The sequence below is a fragment of the Nicotiana sylvestris genome, chromosome 11 (assembly GCF_000393655.2).
Source record: "Nicotiana sylvestris chromosome 11, ASM39365v2, whole genome shotgun sequence".
Classification (NCBI taxonomy): domain Eukaryota; kingdom Viridiplantae; phylum Streptophyta; class Magnoliopsida; order Solanales; family Solanaceae; genus Nicotiana; species Nicotiana sylvestris.
Window position 1 is genome coordinate 34225149 of NC_091067.1, and position 17644 is coordinate 34242792.

Sequence of the window (17644 nt, forward strand, 5' to 3'; positions counted from 1 at the left end):
GAATAGCTCAGGATGTTGTTGGACTTAAGTCCCTCTTCGATCATACTGCCCATTTTACTACTTCGTTGAAAGATTTTCCAACTGACGTCACTAGGTGACCGAAGTAAGTTGGCTCCAGAGTCTGTAGAAAGTAGTCCACCATCTCCCCCTCTCTCATCGGAGGATCAACTCTTGCCGCCTGCTCTCTCCAGCGGAGCCCAAATTCTCGAAAGCTTTCCCCGGGCTTCTTTTCATGTTTCAGAAATGTGAGACGGTCAGGGACGATCACAAGGTTGTACTGGAAGTGGCCTACAAAGGCTTGTGCCAGATCATCCCAGGTGTACCACCTACTAGGATCTTGTCTTGTGTACCATTCCAGTGCAGACCCGCTTAGACTTTAACCAAAATGAGCTATCAACAACTCATCTTTTCCCCCGGCCCCTCTCATCTTACTGCAAAAACCTCGCAGATGTGCCATTAGATCACCGTGCCACTCGTATATATCAAACTTTGGCATCTTGAACCCTACCGGCAATTGAATGTCGGGGAATGGGCACAGATCTTTGTAGGCCACACGGACTTGGTTGCCTAACCCATGGATATTCCTAAAGGACTGCTCCAGGCTTTTAAACTTTCAAAGCACTTCGTCTTGCTTTGGGCTCTTAGCCGGCTTTTCAGTCTCTACCAAGATCTCGTGAGTATTATAAGTATGAGGCTCGGTGCTTTGAAGGTTGGTTCAGGGGGTAATATTGGTTATCGTGAGCCTGAAACAACGGCTCACTGAATGATCTTGGCAGCGTGGCTGGTGGGGGTGCCACGAAAACAGGAATATTTGGTGGAGAAGGGTTCTGATTGGGTCGTGAAGCTTGGGGATCATAAACATTTCTTCCCTGATAGTATTGGTGACTGGGGAAGCTTGTCGAAAGGCCGGGGGGAGGGTATTCCGGCGTGTGTCCTGGTGGGAGAGTGGGAGTAACGGGAGGGCCAGGCACTTTTTGTACCCTAGCTAAGGCCAACTGTATTTATTTCATCTCATGTCTCATCTTATCCATTTCCTCCTTCAGCATTTGAGTCTCCGTCCTTTCATCCTCGACACTTTGGTCTAAACTAGTCATGCTTTTTAGTACGGGCCCTTTGGATCTTATTTGGTAATGGTAATCTGCCAGACCGTTCTAACAAACTAACTGGTTCGAAATCTCTGAATAAACAACAAACTTGTTAGCATTAGAATTTAACACATATTGCAATTTCACGTTGGGGGATGCAATGTTCCTAGGCAGTTTAACCATTTCTAACATGTCTTTGCTTCGACCGCATGCGTCATTCCGACTTACATTGTTTGTGCCTTGTTTAAGTGTTTCCGAAACTTTCTTTATCTCTCTTTTTATTTCTTTCTTTTCCTTTCTTTTGTTCACTTTGCTTTTTCTCTTTTCCTTTTTAGTGGTAGTCGAATCTTATGTGGATTGCCTACGTATCATGTCCCCATATGAATCAGACTGGGCGTAATTCTGCCACAAGTGCGAAGAATAAAGACACCATTTTTTTGGATTTTCCAACTTTTACTAGCAAAATGTTTTATTACAAGGCAAAACATTTTGAAAGGAAATTGATAGACTTGATACAGACTACAGACTTTATGCCAAAAAGGGAAATACAAACTCCGACGGACAACAGAATCTGAAGACCAGGAAAATACAGACTCAAACTATGAATGTTTCAAAGTTTTGAATTTTGGCGCCCGTGGGACGTCGTTCGGCCTCGCCACGGGCTTTGGTGCAAGGCCCCTTTGCAGATCTTTCAGATCTTCCATGATCTAGTAGACATAAATCATTATTGAAGTAAACAAGGTGGTACGGGACATATCCTCACAAGCTAGGCACTTTATGGTGATGTAGTGCCCGATATCGTCGATTCTTCCCTTTCCATAAGCAATCGCTCTATTTGTTGATTCCGTTTCCCCTGCATTTGCGCATTGTAAAGGAGTTGATCCTGAAACTCATTTATCTGTTTCTCCATTCGGGCCATTAGATCATAGTAGCGCTTCCTATCTGCTCTGGCATCTCGGGCTTGTCTGAAGATTTGCCTTTTGAGAGTGGATATTGTTTCTCTCAATGTAGCGATGTTCCTTTCGTAGTCCCCCTTCATTTGTTGTATAGACCGTGCTCGCTCTTTTTCCTTCTTTGTCCATTTCACCTGGATTCTCGCTAGACCAACTTTAGATTTTTCCAGGTCTTCTTGATACTCGAGGACTTTCTTCTTTAGACCGTTTATGAGCCTTTCATCAACCCGGCTTCTCTTTGGGTTTCTGGTAGCTATTTTCATTTCCTGGATTTGAGCTTTGAGGACCTCGTTTTCCTGAGCTAGTTTTCTCTTTTCTCCCTCATCTACAACGATATGCAAATCTTTCTCAAATTTTAAATCTATAACTTGCTTCTCCAACTTGCCTATTGTAACCCTGTACCCGAGCTCTTTAGCCAACCAATCCCACTGTTCTTGCGACGCCTTAACAAATTCCTGGAGATGGGGTCTTTTAGCCGGCCTTTCATGCTCAAGTTCTCTCATGTACCAAGCAAGATATCCTGGCACCACTTCGCCTTTGGCCCGATCCTGCACGCATGTATCTGCTTTTAAATATTGGCATTCACTCCAGATCTGACGGACTCTTGCTTCAGGGAACTGTCCGTCAGGGCTAATCTCAATTACTTGAGCACTAAGATCTTCCTCCTGTGGCACTGTTCGGCAGCTCCCGAGTTGTCTCAAAACTTGATATGGCGCATAAGGGTGAATGCTCTTGAGCCCCATCACTAGGAAGTGGGTCCTAGCCACCGGCGTATGGATGACCTCATCAATGGGAAACCATCCTAGTGTTCACTGTATTTGACTAGCGGTGAGGGTCCGAAAGAATGAGTCCATGCCGTAACTCCCTCGGGTAGACTGACCCCATTGTTTCTTGTGTAGAACTCTTCTATGCAAGTTTTCTTCGAGGAGCCATAACTCAAGAGCTGGGAACGGTAGCAGAGATGCTCAGTCATCCATATTTGTAGCAACAAGATACACCCCTCGAAAAAGTTCCCTCTGGCTTTGCAGGCTGTGAGAGCTTGGAAGATATCAGATACTATCATAGGCGCAAGAGTGCTTTTATCTTGAGTGAGCAAGGTACTGACGACCCCGGCTATTTTCAGATCAATGTTTTCGTCTTTCCTTGGAAATACCAAAAGGCCCAAAAAGGTTATCATAAAAGCCACTCGTCTATGCTCGTCCCATTTCTGACAGTTACTTTTGCTGCATAACTTGTTACCCGGGTTGTTGAATCCTCCGACATAACCGTATATGTCGTATATGAAACGTGGATTACAAAAACCTGTGGCCAAATCTGGGTTATGGACCATCCTGGGTATCTTTAACGAATCTAAAAACCGATGCACAGTGACAGCTCTTGGAGTAACCAGGTATTTTTGCCTCAACGGAACTTCAGTATTTTCGATGTATCCGGCTATTTCCTCCAAAGTCGGGGTGAGTTCAAAATCGGAGAAGTGGAAGACATTGTGTGCTGGGTCCCAGCAGGTGACCAAAGCTCTTATGATATCCCCCCGATGCTGGATTTCCAATAAACCCGTAAGACCTTTTAGATATTTCTTGACCTCTTCTTGCCCTTCACCACCTAAATCATCCCACCATAGCTGCAACTTGAAATGGATTTTAGTCATTATTGAAAAAGGTGCATTTTGCATCGTGCTCATCCTGCACATTTATTAAGGTGATTAAGAAATAAAATTTTTTTGACTCAAAAAATTGACTATTTTTTAATTTTCCACAAATTAAAAGGAAGATCTGGTTCCGCACACGACTTTTTAGCACTTTGGGAACGAAGATTTTAAATCTGGGTGAGTCAACCGGTCAAAAATCCAAAAATGACAAAAAGTGGCCATTTATGCAAAGTCAGCCTTCCGGCGTCCCTTTCGGGAACATTCGGCTATTCTTGCCAAAAACGGCATCACCCGACTTATTTATGTTGACAATTAAAATTTGACATTTTCGACTATTTTTGTAAAAGGGGAGGTTGGACCCGATGAAGGTTGCCTACATATCTCGCACCCTGTGAGAATCAAACTGGCGTAGTTCGGGTAGATAAAACAAACTTCTTTGAAAATAAGACTCTTTTCAATGGCAAATAAAACCATTTTTCATAAACAAAACCCCTTTCTTTTTTTATTTTATAAAAAATTCGACAGAGTTTCGACACTATTTAGACATTGATTTTTTTTCAAAATAGGCGATTAACTACCTCTATCTCTCTTTCCTCAAAGTATTCAAAAGCCGGTCAGCATGCAAGTCCGAAACAAACAAATGCACAGGTAGAAAGTTGGATGCATCAGGGTGGTCTTTTGTCGCTTTGGTACACCTGTCCTAGACAAACCCAACCCCTGTGTTGAGCCTCCAAAGATAAATGCACATGATGCAAACAAACGTTCCTACTAGGGATCCGAAATGAAGCTGAGTTATTCTATGTATGTAACCTGGGTATTTGTTCTAGACTGTGTACCCGAGCGGACAACTTGAGTCGAGGAGGGGGCTACGTACCGGGGACCCGCGAGATCGTCCGGCTTTGTAACTTGTCCGACCTCTTTCTTATTTCAGGGTATGACACTAACAGAATAAGGAGTCTCAACCAGCAAGAACATCCCCGAAGGTAAGAAGAGAAGGGTTTCGGCACAGTTTATATACAATCCAGATAAGATTAAAGCGATAAAAGCAGCATTTAGCACATTAGGCCCAAACATGTAAAAATCAGATAATAAACAAAGCCAATTATAACAATTATTCCAAGCTCAAATTCTCGAACCCTGAACCAGAGATTTTGGGTTACGTCCCCAGCAGAGTCGCCAGAGTTGTCACACCTCCTTTTTCACCTGCGCCAGCAGGGGCGTAAGGGGAGTTTTTCCAATTAAAGGACAATCGAAACGGGATTTATTATTTAATTCAGAGTCGCCACTTGGGAGATTTATGGTGTCCCAAGTCACCGGTTGAATCCCGAATCGAGGAAAAGATTGACTCTGTATTACAGTCCGCGAACCAGAAATCCGAGTAAGGAATTCTGTTAACCCGGGAGAAGGTTTTAGGCATTCCCGAGTTCCGTGGTTCTAGCACGGTCGCTCAACTGCCATATTCGGCTTATCTATCTGATTTTAATACATGTTGAACATATGTGCAAATTTTAACTTTTTGCCGCTTTTATTATTTTTTTTAATGAGAATTGCAACGTCGTGAAAATACATATCGAACCACGTCACATCAATGCACCCGTGGTTATTGACATGTTCCGACTCTGTTAAGATTTGGATTTGGGTCACATAAATGTGCACCCGAGTTTAAGAAAGTACTTTATTTAAAGCGCGCCGGAAGTGACTTGCGTGTTATTATCTTTTGGGAAAGGCCGTGAAATTCGCTAGACGGCCCGTCCCTAAATCTATGTACTTTAAAACAAATATTTATTGAGGGCCCCATAATTTTGTATTTTTTTATTCGGCGAGGCTCATCTCATTTTTTATTCAAGGATATCCTAAAGCGACTATGATTTTCTATTTATTTGTCTCTAAGAATAAAGAAAATCCTAATCAATTAGCATTAAAAGTTCGGGCTTCAAGTTCAAGTCCGGGTCCAAACAAAAGGAAACACCTTCTAGTTTGAACCCGCTACCTAACTTAAGATCCGCCGCCTGCCGTTGTAAATATTGACAAACCAACTACCATTTCGATTCAGTTCAACTTTAGCTTTATTATATGAATTGGACTATTGGAATTAACTATGTGGAATACAAAGCCATTTTTTTGAGCTCTTTGTACGATTTGCTGAAAAATGCATCAATGCTTAAAAACTGTCATCAAGCTAACATTAATTACTAACATTTGAGAACTAACATTAGTTACTAACATTATTTACGTTGCTATTTAAAATGATGTTATTTACTCAAGCGAACTCGCAATTTCAGAATTAGACCTATTAAACCAACATGCTGATTTCCATAAATTATTTGAACCTGTTTTGTGACATAAACTATTTGAAACTATTTCAAGACTACTGGAAAAAAAAGGAATTAAATACAGTATATTTCATAAGTAGTAATCACCAACTAAGATTAATTACAATTGATATTCCATGTTTGTAGAAATAGATTCAATCAGTCCATTTTATGCATTCCAAAGTTATTCCAATACATACTATGAAATATCAAGTGAACTACTCCTTATACATCAAATTAAACACAAAGAAACAGGGGAAATTCAGAAATCCATTCCAGCAACTCTTTACTTTATTTCCCTTAAATTTGAGAGCTTTAGAATGTGTACCTGGATAACGGAAATAAAAGAAGATGAAGGAGCAGTCAGCAACAGTAATAACACAATAACGCAGTGACAGAACAACCCAGTGACAGATTAAAAAGGAAGGAACCAGCAGAGTTCCAGCAACACCCAATGAAAACAGTAGCCAATAACCAATAGCAAACTCAGGAAGAACCAATTGAAACCCCAGAAATACCAACCAACAACACCAATGAAACAACAACAGTAGTAGTTCTGATATTCAACAGTAAAAGAAAAGACTCACTTTTTAGTTTCTTAGCTCTCAAACACTGAACCTTTTAGGAAAAACCGGCATGTTTTTTACTCTCAAATTACTGAACTTTTAAATGTTAAAAATCCAGCCTAGACTCTTTGAAAAAAGACTGAAAGAGAACTGATTTTTTCTCCTCCAAAAAACCAGCCCCCTTTCTGTCTTGAAATGTCCCTATTTATAACCCAAAAATAGGTATGGGCAACATTTTTTAATCAATCCTTTTTAAACTTTTCATACCATTATGTTTTGTTCCCCACACTTGAATGCCTTGTTCCCCACACTTGCATGCCTTGTTCCCCACACTTGCATGCCTTGTTCCCCACTAGCAAATATCTTATTCCCCACTATATATTAAACAATGCCTTATTTTAATATTATTAGTGCTTAGTGGACAGAGCACTCAAATTAATCATTTTTAAAACTTTAAATTCCAAAATACCCCTGAAACTATTGAAATTACCATTCTACCCCATCTGCTATATCCAATCCTCCTAATCAATTAACCAAACTATAGCAGTTATAACCAATCGTAATGGAGAAATCCTAACAATTGACTAATGAAACTAACTCCCAATCAACAACATTAGGACAATTCAACAAGGCTAGATTCATATCAGAACAAACTTAACAGAACAAACAAATATATCTAAATCACTAAACACAATTATCAATTGAACTCAAAATAGTAGGAAAGTCATCAAAACGCATACACATATAATTTCAACGAATATGCAGTAGGATACTTAATGCGAAAACTTTATCAAAATGAACCCACATTAAAACGAAACCACAAATAGATCCGTGAATAGCATAGATTCGAGGTAAGAGATATTACCTTTACTACTGCACTTTCTTGCTCCATTACGCATAGTGAAAACGAAACTCCAAAGAAAAAGCAAAAATCGATGAACGAGCTATGGCTGACCTTTATGCTAACGATCCGACGTCGAACAATGCTGAACTTCCGATGAAACACAGCTTCGTTCACAACACTGTTTTGACGCTTGACTAACAAACACGGACTCGGACGGAACCTCGACGCACTGCCTCAACGTACGACTGAGCACGACCTCAGATGGCTGGTCTCATTTTGGACTGGAGGGTGGTTATGGAGAAGGTGAGTCGATGGGTTGGGGGTCGTTTGGACGAAGCTGGTCGTTCGTCTACTGGGCGTGGTTATGGTGGACGTGAGGCGGGCTGTTTCAGGTGGTCGACGAGTGTCGACGTTGAGTCTGACGGCATTGGACGTCGATGGAGAAGGCTGGAGCTCGCGACTGGCGGACTAGCTGGAGCTCGCGACTAGAGGGTCGCGGTGGACATGAGGCGGGCTGTCGACGAGTTGATGGAGTCGCCGGTGGTCGTTGGTTCGAAGAAGAAGAAGACGGGAAGCCATGGATGTCGAGGGAGAAGGAGGGGTCGTTGGTTCAAAGAAAAAGAAAGAGGGCAGCCATGGAGGTCATTTGGAGCTGGAGGGGTCGTTTGGAGCTGATGAAGAGAAGAGGGCAGCCATGGGGGTCTAGGGAGAAGGAGGGGTCGTTGGTTCGAAGAAGAAGAAGAAGGAGGGAAACCATGGAGGTCGTTTGGAGCTGGAGGGGTCGTTTGGAGAAGATGAAGAAGGAGAGGGGGCGGGTGGTTTAGGGTTTTTTTGTTAGGGGTTTGGAAATGAAAAATGAAGTGAAGAAAGAGGGGTGGTTGTTTGGGCTATGGGGCAGACCGGGTCGGGGATGGGGTATGGGCTGGGTATCCGGGTTTCAATTTCAAAGGGGAAGAAAAATTGTTTGGGATGATGGACTCTAAATTGATTTGGCCCAAATATGACTTAATACTCTTTTATTTTGCCTTTCTTTTCTTAAACTAATAAAACTAAAAATTCCAAAAATCCTAAATTAACTTATAGGACTAGATTAATTTATAAAAGTACTAACTAACTTTTAATAACAATTAACACATACAATCAAATAAAATCACATAACTTGGACATGAAATGCTAAAAATGCAAAAAATACATTATTTTGTGATTTTCTTTCTCATAAAAACAAAACATGGTTCAATTAATTCCTAAGTGCACAATTAAATCTTAAATGTGCATGCAACATATATTTTTGTATTTTTAATTAATTAAAACAAACTACACATTCACAGACAAAAATACTTATCCAAAATGTCACGCAAAGTTCTCAAAATTGTAGCCAAAGGCAATTTGTTTTATTTTTCGATTTCTTTGGGAGTAGTTTTCGTGAAGCAAAAATCACGTGCTCACAGATGTCACACCTCTATTTTACCACCCCGAAAGATGATATAAGGGATTTTTTTTCCAATTAAAGTGACATTATTCAAAATTGGATTATTTATTTATTTTTATCAGAGTCGCCACTTGGAATAAATTATGGTATCCCAAGTCACCGGTTTATTTTAAACCCCGAATCGAGGAAATTTTGACTTTCTTGTTGAAGTTTGCGAACCAGAAATTCTAAGTGAGGAATTCTCTTATCCCGGGAGAAGGTGTTAAGCATTCCCGGGTTCCGTGGTTCTAGCACGGTCGCTTAGCAATTTATACTTGGCTTTATTGTTTAATTACTCATTTTTAAAACCTATGTGCAATTATTTTTTTATCACTTTGAATTATGCGTAATTAAAGAATTGAGTTACGCGTACGTATACACTTTTCTTTTGGCGCGTTAAAATCATGTCACGCGTACATGTCCACAATCAATAACACTTTGTTTATTTTATTAAGACAAGTTTGGTTGAGGTTGCGCGAACGCATACCTTGATTTTAACTTGGAAAATCATAACTATGTCACGCGGACGTGTACATAATCAAAAAAGAAATTGACTAGTTAACACCAACCTAAAGCATACTAGTGTATTTAGGATATTCCATTTATTTTTCTTTTTAGATTCGAGACATTTAGTTGTGTATTATTATATTTTGTTTCTATTACAAAGTGTCTTAAATTAGTTCCTGATTCATCCTTTCATAATTTTTTAGCACTCTTTCTATTTCTTGCAATGTTCTTGAATTAATTCGCAACCCGCATGACTTCCTCTCTTATGATTATTTTTCACTATTAGGCATAAAATATTCTATGCCTATTTAGTATACTCTTCGTGAAACCTTTTTGTTAAAATTGACATATAAACGCGAGCAACAACTCGGCCAAAATTCAGCCATGACCTTTTGAAACTAATTAACGTAATAACAAGACACTAAATTGAAAATACATTCACATAACTGTCACAATCAAGAGTACCGATTCTTGACTCTAAAAAAATGGGAATCAGCAAATTAATCCAATTCTTGAAACTATTTCAAACAAAATTATCCTAGTATTTTCTCCTTTATATATATATATATATATATATATATATATATATATATATATATATATATATATATATATATATACTATTTTTATACTTTCCCTTTAAGACTAAATGCATGATCAAATTAATAATTTACAGAAGTGATTTAAGCTTACAAGAATAGCTCGGTCATTTACACTCTGTCGACTATATTTATTAGAATACTCGTTTTCTTGGAATGATTCTTCTTTCAAACCTTTAATTACAAAGAACGATATTAAGAGTATTAACACTAAATGTTAACACGGCTAGAACTTCTCAAGTTCTTATACCATAAAATGTTTAAAATATAGCGTTAACATATTTAGCAATATATATGAACCAAATATTAAAGAAATGAAGAGGAACCTTTTATGAAGATCAACATGGTAAAGTTCTTCCAAGCAATCCATACCCCAAATTAAATATGCATAATTTAAACCACAGAGTTCAAGCAAACAATTCTCAATCTACCACAATTCTAAGTTAAACGCATTAATGGAAAACTTATACATTTCGAGCTAAACTTGACTGACTAATACAGTACATCACAAGCAGAATCGAAAAGAAAATTTTACACAGATCAACCTAATACTGAATTTATGCTTTAAGACAGCTTCTCATTTATTCTGCAAATCTATTACATAAACCACTGAGGTTCAAACTGTGTACCTGATGACAACAAAGGAAACATCAAAGAAATGAAAGCTCAGCAGTCAGCAGAGATAGGAAGGAACAACCCAGTATTAACCCAAGAAAACAGCTATTAACCCCAGATAATTCAATGAAACAGTATATGGAAGATGGTTTCAGCCAATTCGAGATTGAAAACCAGAAAATAGAAAACAATGAAACAGTAATTTCCAGTATTTTCAGAGTTATTTTTCTTTGTATTTTTAAGTACCGGCCTTTCTCTTCTGTATCTATCTCCGTGTTCTTCTTCTGATTTTCATCTCCCTTAAATGGGTATTTAATTAGTGCATTTTCCACTACAACTTATCTTATCCATTTTAAATTATCCACTCAAATGAGTACTTTTAGTTAATTCAATAATGTAATTACTACCCTACCACTAATAGAAGCTTCTCAATTAGTGACCACTTGCATGAAACTTATAATAGTCAATTCTTATTAATACAGTGTTAAACAAGAAGTTATACCAAACTACTGAACTAACCCTAATTATTCTGACTAAGTGATTGAACGAGATACGATTTCAAAGTCTTAAAACAAGCTGATATCCCAATTATAAGAAACAAATCCACAAGACCAGTCTTAAAGAAATAACAGTGAACAGAAATAATTTATACAAAGAACTGATCGAATTTCAAATGAAATTGACAAAAAAAAGAAAGAAAAAGAAACTAGGAAGACGAATATCAGAATAAAAATTAATAGAATATAAACATAGAATCAGGACAGAGACTCACCGGTCATTAGTAAATGAAGAAAACCTTCGAATCTTAAATTTTTAAACTAGATTTTGACTTTAACTGTGTGTTCTTATCAAGAACACATAAATAAAGTCAAAATTAGCTTAAAGTATCAGCGAATCTTAACTCTGCAGTTTTAGTTTTAAAACTTAGATTTATTATTAAACAAGTTCTGGTTTAATTCGAGGGTAACAAATCGTGGATTAAGGATAAGGAGAGGGAGGTGGCTTCAGGGTGTTAATTTGGGAGGGATTGGAGCCGCCACCGGAAGGCTGTGGTGAATGGTGGCGGCTGCTAGGGTTCATCCCTTTAAATCGAGATTCAAACAGTTCTAAGGATGTTCGAGGGAACTGGAGTAGGATTTGGTATGAGGGGCTTGTGATGTTCATGGGGTGTGGTTTTTAGGCGGATTGGAGCCGGCGCCGCCGGATTTAGGGCGGTGGAAAAGGGTGGAGGCTACTAGGGTTACTCATCTCTAAAGAGACGATGTGAGACGAGTGAGGGGAGGGGGGTGTTCTGAGGGGGTGGGGGTCTGTTTGGATAAATATATACTTGAGGTGATATTGGATCCAGGCCGTTCGATCAAATGAGACCAACGACTTGGATCATCTGATTAAATGGAACGACAACATTTTAAACACCTTTGAGACCGGATCGGTCCCTGAAAAATGGGTCTGGGTTGGATACGGGTGATGGGGTGCGTTCTAGACCGTTGGATGAACGATTTTTAACGGCTCAGATTGAAGCATGTCCAAACGACGTCGTTTGGTTTAGTATGGTGATGGGCTGGGTATTGGTGCAGGTTTGGACCGGTTTTAGTTGGGTTTTGAAGAATATTTTGGGCCTGTAGATTTGGGTTTGAAGAATAACCCAAACTTCCTCTTTCTTTTCAAATTAGTTCCCTCCTTTTCTTGTTTTATTTATTATTTTTTTCAAAAATTAAAATCCTAAATTATGTTATAAAACCAAAATTAATCTACAAATACTAATTAACTCCAAATGATAATTATCACGAATATTTAAAATACTAAATTAAAATAAAATCACACAATTTGACAAAAAAATATGTTATTATTTTTTGATTTTTCATTTTTGTAAAACACCTAATTATTAATTCGAAAAAATGTAAAATCAAATCCTAAATATAGATACTATATTTTTGTATTTTTTAATGCGTTAATAAAATTAAACATATACACAAACATATGCAAACAATCAGGAAAATAACATAATAATTCCTAAAAATAACACATAATTAAATAAAAGACCTAATTTTGAGAATTCTTTTGGAGTAATTCGTGTGAGGCAAAAAATTACGTGCTCACAGCTGCCCCTCTTTTCCCGAAAACACGAAGAGTTTTCTTGCAAAGATAAAGTTTGCGGATACGAGCGATTTTTGCCCGTTTGAATACTCTGTGGGAAGCATCTTTTGAAAGATTTGACCAGACCTCTGCTTCAAAGGTTTCCTACATATCCTTGGCTATAAAGGAATCAAGTCAATGTAGTTCGGAAAGTTCCGGTAGCTGGGACTACCATGAAGCTGTGGTTTCACTGTTATTGCTGCTGCTGCTGCTGATACTGCTTACTGACCTCCTTATTACACCATGATAAAATGAAGAAGCTAGACTAAGCCATTATCTATGCTTTACAAAGATTTATTTTCAAACTTGATCGTGTGACTGCTGTTACCTCGTTGATTTGTATTTCCATCAGAAGTTCCTTTGCAGCTAACTTGAATGGTATATTTTGAAATGCTTTCCCTTTCTTCCAAGTAGATGCCTGACCGCTGAACTTGAATTATACTCCCTTGTTCTCCAGGTGGGTGCCTGATTGCTGAAACTTGAATTGTATTCCCTTGCTATCCAGGTGAGCGCCTGACTGCTGAAACTTGATTTGTATTCCCTTGCTCTCTAGGTGGGGGCCTGATTGCTGAAACTTGAATTCCCTTGCTCTCCAGGTGGGCGCCTGATTTCAACAAAATAGACAAAAACAAAGAAATATTTCTGCCCCAGTTTGGTAGCTGGGCATATATATGAGTGTAAACTAAATCATGTTACCAAATATCAATAAGAACTTGAAAGCTGAAACTTGAATTGTACTCTCTTGCTCTCCAGGTGGGTGCCTGATTTCTGAAACATGAATTGTTGTTCCTTGTTCTCCAGGTGGACTCCTGATTACTGAATCTTCAACTGCTTTTCCTTGTTCTCCAGGTGGACGCCTGATTGCTGATACTTCAACTGTTGTTCCTTGTTCTCCAGGTGGACGCCTGATTGCTGATATTTCAACTGTTTTTCCTTGTTCTCCAGGTGGACGCCTGATTGCTAGTATTTGGTTATGCTCTTATCTTTAACATCCGTGTTGTTCTCCTTGTTCTTCAGATGGGCACCTGACTTCAACAAAAATAGACAAAACAAAACAAATATTTTTGCCCCAGTTTGGTAGCTGGGCACATCTATGAGTGTTAAACTGAATCATATTACCAAATATTACTAAGAATTTGAAAGCTAGGTCCCATTATCCCGGGGGGTCCTGACAACTCTTAACTAAACGACAATTTTAAATCTAAGATATATCTTTTAAAGGTATGACTTCTGCTAAATCTTGTTATCTAAGAAGGTCTTAAACTACTCCCCATTATCCGGGAAGGTCCTGACAACTCTTAATTAATGACAATTTTAAAGCTAAATTATATCTACTGAAGGTATGTCTTATGCTAAATCTTGTTATCCAAGCCAGTTTTAAACTACGTCCCATTATCTAGGAGGGTCCTGACAATCAAAAATAAAGTCTTATCTTAAGAGTGACAATTTTACAACTAAATTGTACTCTCTTATAACAACACTTACTTATCTAATGGAATGCTTAAAGTTACGTCCCATTATTTAGGTGGGTCCTAAAAACGCTTATGCGAACTTTGAAACCAACTTATATCCCTTTTGGTGCGCATTTGTCCTATATTCACTACTTATGTTTTTTTTGGATTTTAACCTAGGTCGCATTTTCCAGGAGGGTCCTGAAGTTTTGAATTGAGTCTTGTCTTAAAAAAATGAAAAATTCAAACCAACTTATATTTTCACGAAGTAGAGCTTATGCTAGATCTTGTACTCATGAATGTTTTGAATTAAAGCTAAGTCCCATTTTCCAGGAGGGTCCTGAGAATTTATACGATCAAACCTATATGGTACTTGCTTTCCTTACAGGGTGCTTCCTGAAATAAATGTCATTTGTGCCCCTGTTTCAAATCAAAGAAAATCTTGTCAGTTTAAAATGTGGTGGTTAGTTGTGGCATTCTTGCTGGGGATGGTTTTCTCTTTTCCATGCTTTGCTTCAACAGACTGCCTTGAACTGGTCGAAAGGAATGTTTTGACCTCATGACTGATCCTTAACTGCAGGATCCCCAACTGTTATTTTTCACTTCTGACCCTTTTATTCGTAACCATACATCTCTCATGACATTACTGAACCATTCCACCAATTTAACCTTTGCTTACACCCTAGGTCCCACTTTTTCATCATACTATCTCCAGCATGTCCTAGCCGTATTTTGCTTTGTGCAATTTTGAATCTGGTAGTACACTTTGACATTCCTTCTTATTTGTTGGAACAAGGCTAACCTTGGAAGAGCTTTAGAGGAGTAAAAATTAATAGCAATGAATGATTTTGAGAATTAAGAATAAAGAAGAAAATCCAAATTTGGATGACTGTTGGAGATAGGAAAAAGGAACTTATCTTAGTGGAGACACTGGCACAAATGATCATGGTATGCATTTTGGATTAATCAGGCCAGTCTATTTAACCAATCTCCTTTCCAATTGTTTTACTTCATTATCCAAAATTTCCACAACCCAATTTTACTTTCCGCCAACTTACGGACCTTGATCGACTTGCAGTGCCTTGAAGGGTTTTCACCGACAAACCTCTCTCATTCGTTTGTTCCTCAATTCCTTGTCGCCTTATGGTGCCCGCGAAGGTTTTCACCGATAAGACTCTATTATTTTTACTTTCTCTCAGATTTCGTCGCCTCATGGTGCCCGTGAAGGTTTTCACCAATAAGACTCTCATTTTTACTTTCTCTCAGCTTTCGTCGCCTCATGGTGCCCATGAGAGTTTTCACCAATAACACTCTCTCATTTTTACTTTCTCTCAGCTTTCGTCGCCTCATGGTGCCCATGAGGGTTTTCACCAATAAGATTTTCTCATTTTCATTACTTTTCCTGCTTGGACCAGAGTATTATCCTGATATGAATCACCTCTATTTGCTCAACTTGACATCTCTCGAAGACTGATCAGAAGGTTTTTCTTTGGACCGTAATGTGGGCTTTTGGATGGGGTTAGAAAGAAAGGGTATTAAAGGCTCAAAACAATTTGACATGGATTTAAAATTACAACTCTTTTTAGTCACATTTCTTATTACAAGTACAACTTCTGCCCCAGTTTCTTTCTTGGGGATCTTTTGATATTTTATTTTACTATGGCCGAGCCGTGAGGCTACCTACGTGTCCTTAACAGGAATCAGGTCAAACGTAGTTCACACTTGAATTTCCTTGTTGTTATACTTTCTCTTCACTTCTTTTGTTTTCTCTTTTCTCTTTTTCTTTCTTCTCTCTCTTTTTCGTTATTGTGAGCACGTGATTTTTGTTTCGCACGACAATCGCTCCAAAAGGAAATAAAAAATAATAATTGGCCCTGCTGTACAAATTTTGGATTTCTGTGCGGCACCTTGTTGATTTATTTGTGACTTCGGCCCATTTTTATTTATTTACTTTATTAAAACAAAATTCAAAAATATATGTGTCCTGCATAATTCGAACCGTAATCCGGTCGTTGAATAGAAAATCACGAATAGGCATCTTCGTCCGTGATTTTATTTTGTTTAACTTTACCTGTTTTGAAATATTTTAGTATGTGTGCAAATAATTGTATTGAGTGTGTGTTTAATTTTAATTTGATTTTTTGGCTTAGTTTTGTTTTAAAATAAATAAGAAAAAAAAAAGAAAAAAATATATTGAAAGGACCCCTTCCCTCCCGGACTTGGGCCAATTTTAACAAAATTGGCCCAAACAAACAGCCCAAAACCCGGGCCTGCCCGGTCCAACACCACCTGATGCCCAGAGAATCCAAACGACGTCGTTTTGGTACAGGTTGATCTGGGCCGTTGATCTCAAATTGATCAACGGCCAAGATCAATTCCCCATAACCCACCAATAAACCCGACCCGTCTCACCCGGACCGACCCCAACCCTTTACCCTTGAAACGACACCGTTCCACTTAAGCTATCAGATCCAGACCGTAGATCTAGATTGATCTAACGGTCGAGATCAATCCACCCATTAACTATATAAGGCCATAATCCTACCCTGCCCCCCTATCTGAACCCCAACCTTCGTCCCCAAACAAACAGCCCTAAAACCCTAGCCGCCCCTGCGTACTTTCGCCATGAAAGCCGGCGGCATGGATGCCGGTGACCTTCCCCTTAACACCCTAGAATCCCCTTGCCTTCCTGAACATGAATCCATTAACCCTGTAGTTCGAATCCCTCCCCACCTTCTCGAATCTTCATTTGAAGATTCGAGTCGAAACTCGATCTACACAGTTTAACCCCAGCTTCACACCAGATACTCCCCAGACCCCCCTCGTGACCAAACCATACTTGGTTTGGTCCGAATCTGACCAGGGAAGCCTGAATCCCAGATCTAAGTTTGAAAATTTTGTGTTCCTCCGTCATTTGGTTCAACCAAAGAGATTAAGGTCTAATGGACTTTAATCAAAGTGTTTCTCATATGAGAAACACTTCGTTTAAAGTCCGTTCAGCCTTAAGAAAGGCCTGGCCAAGTCCGAGTCGAGGTCTTAATTTTCAAGGTTTAAGGTGAGTTCTTTCTTTTCTTTATTTGCTTTGGTTCGTTTGATTGTTGTAAGGGTCTGTTCGTTTTCTGTCCTTGACTTCTATCAACTGTTCTTCAACCGTTTTGCCTGAACTTCTGTTTGTTTGTCTAAAATCCCCCCCTCCTGTTCTGATGAAACATATGTATTTGTTGTACAATAATTGAGCTTCAAATGTTGACTGAGCAATTGGTTCCTCAAGTACCACTTTGCTCAGTCAGTATAATTCGAATTATGGGTCGATACTGTTAAATGTCGGATTTTTGGTTACGATTGTGTATGTTAATGCTAATATAGTCGAGTCGACATGTGTCGTCAATTAATCTCAACTGTCCGAACAATAACAAATCGATTTACTTCTGCTAAGCATTTGTTGAGTCAATTAAGAACC